The sequence below is a fragment of the Genypterus blacodes genome, unplaced genomic scaffold (assembly GCF_046128005.1).
Source record: "Genypterus blacodes isolate CSIRO-AG114 ecotype Tasmania unplaced genomic scaffold, CSIRO-AGI_Gbla_v1 ptg000001l_1, whole genome shotgun sequence".
Taxonomy (NCBI): domain Eukaryota; kingdom Metazoa; phylum Chordata; class Actinopteri; order Ophidiiformes; family Ophidiidae; genus Genypterus; species Genypterus blacodes.
In genome coordinates, this window is record NW_027466815.1 from 517,871 (window position 1) to 520,590 (window position 2,720).

The following is a 2,720-nucleotide window of genomic DNA, read 5'->3' on the forward strand; positions in this document are numbered from 1 at the left end:
ACTAGGAAATTGACTGCACGCTAGATTTTGAAAATTAGGCCCCTTAATGTTAGCCAGATAGACAGGGTGAGGCAGACAGGGCTAATGCTCTCACCAGTGTCACCCACAGCAGATTAATTATCAATTTCTTCACCTCATTTTGCATTTATGTCATTTCCTGTCCAGGGAGGAGAAGGTGAACGGGTGGAAAGAATGAAACGTGCTCATGAACCTACAGTACAAGCCAAGCATGGGAAATCTGCATCAAAATAAACAATCGCAGCTAATGTCAGAGCAACCTTAGAGATTCTTGCTGTAACTCTGTGAACGATGTAAACTTCCTCTACTGTGAAGATCAGATTTACAGAGGAAACAAAATGCTCCACCGGTCGGTAATGAGAAACACTCTGTGTGCTCCCATAGTCAAAATACCAGCTCATTTGGGTCCGTGGCTCCGGGATCATCCAGATAAGAAGCTAATTTAAGTTAAGAGTGTGTGAAGTTCATCCCTGGGCTTCATCATTACAGCCGAGCTTCCTCCAGGTCTCCGTCCGAGGTGACGTCCCTGGGTTCCGGCAAACGCCAGAGGGTGGAGACGGTTCACCGCAAAAACTCCACTCTCAAAATCTCGAGACGAAGAATAAACGCAGACGCGGGAAGCATCGGTGTGTTTGCTAAAGCCTGTGCCGGAATGCTCAAGAGAGCTGACTTCAGGGTCAGAAACTAAAAGTACATCCACTCAAGTATTGTACACACTGTACGCACAAGTCTCAAGTGCTCCTATCTCCATTTTGTGGTAGACTTTCGACTTCTACTTGACTACGTTTCAGGGAAATGCACTAAATCATCTGAAAACACACGGAAAACAAGACACCCCAACACCAGCAGTGTTTCCCCCCCCCCCGACCTATGGATGAGAGGGAATAAGAAGGTAAGAAGGACCGCCAGGCCCAGAAAATGGTCTTTCCATACGCAAACATCCTGTAGGAGCGGCCCTGATGATCATTCCATTATCTAACACTCTAACTTAGTCACATCTGAACTCCACCGCCAGCGTCTCTGTACTTTGTAGGTGCATGGAGGAAAGACAGCGAGCGGAGAAGGAGCGCCTTCGTGTGTGAGTCACAGTCTGTTCTGGCTTGACTCGGAGGCTCCATCACCTGTTGTCTCTACGGGGCAAACACCCACCCAAACACAGCATCATCACATGGCATTGTTGTGTTGCCGAGCTCCTCCGTGGATCATACGCCCTTCTCCCCCTCGGTGGAAGCTGACAGGAGAGGGCGGCGCTGAGCGTTGGGGGTTTGTTGTGCAGAGGTCGCAGAGTCGGATGTGGGCCTGCCGGGACCCAGGCGAGGATTAACACAAGCGCTGCGCTCAGGACATATGGCATTTGTCATCTCCCACTGGGAAAGAGACTCTCCTTGGGCTTCTCCCCCCCCCCCCCACCTCTGCCTCGCCACCATCTCTCTCTCACACACTCTCTCCCTCTCTCTCCCTGCCTCCCTCCTCCTGTCAGGATTTAAAGACTTGAAGTGCTTTAGTTGTTTACCGGGCATTAAATGGCTCCTCGCTCGCCTCCTTCTAAACTTCGCAGTGTTAAGAGGAAAAATGGCTCAGCGGAGGCGAGGCTGCTGACGCCGTCGACACCCTCTCAGACTGAGGTCGATCATCGCCACGGGAAGGTGTTCACTTTGGGCACGCACACACACACACACGCACGCACGCACACACACACCAGCAGAGTCACAGCTCACACTCTAAATCTTTATGATGGGATTGTGGAGAATTGTGCTCCTGTTTCCTGCGTCGGCCTTTAAGAGCAAATATTGGGCTTCACAACTCACTAACAACCGACCAAACGCACCATTAGCTTCAGTCTAGACCGTCTCAGCTCCGGCGAGGCCTTCAGGGTGCCTGCCTCCGTCTCCAGGCCTCTGAATGTAGATACCGCTAATGTTAACCACGTGGCGATACAGACAGGGGCGTCGACTAAACAACGCACCTTTTGTCAAAAGGCGACATTTTAAATTGAACTGCGGTTTCCCCGTGTGAGACAGCTCATTACAGGAGACGTTTAGCGCCGCGCAACCTCACGTCCCCCTCCCCCGAGCGTGAATGCTATCATCCCGCCTCACGCTCGCAGGCAGGTACGCTGTTGTCATCCTCCATCTTCATAAACAGGCATATTATTATAACATGATGGAGTGCTGTGTTTGCTCCACCCCCCCCCCCCCCCCCCATGATACCTTTTTTTTTTCTTCAATACGCCGGGAATCAAAGCTTGTAATTCGGCCCGGTTGATGTTTATTGTGTGCCTCTCGTGTCTAGAGACGTTTGATAAACAGCGTGTAGCAAAGCGGCGAGGAAGAAGAAGGGGGGAGAAGAAAAAAAGAGGTGTCGGAGGATCTTGCCAAAATAAAACCCCATTCAGCGGCGGCTAGCGTGTGAAAATGCCTCCGCACACTGACTCATATTTCACCGCCAGAACGAGCGGGTTTGCCGTATGGGCCCGGTGATGAATTACACCAAAGCACATTCCTTATGGGAAATCTGGATGGTGCAGGAGAGGGAGGGGGGGAGTGGGGGGGGGGGGTTGGGGGCGGCGAGCTCCAGCGACAAATTGCCTTCACTGCCAGTTAGTTCATGTTCCTTTCTTTCCTCTGTGTTGTCGGCGGAGGAGGAGGCGGGCGAGGGAATTAATTTGTTAGGTGGAAGTTATTTTGTCTTCGGAAATACAG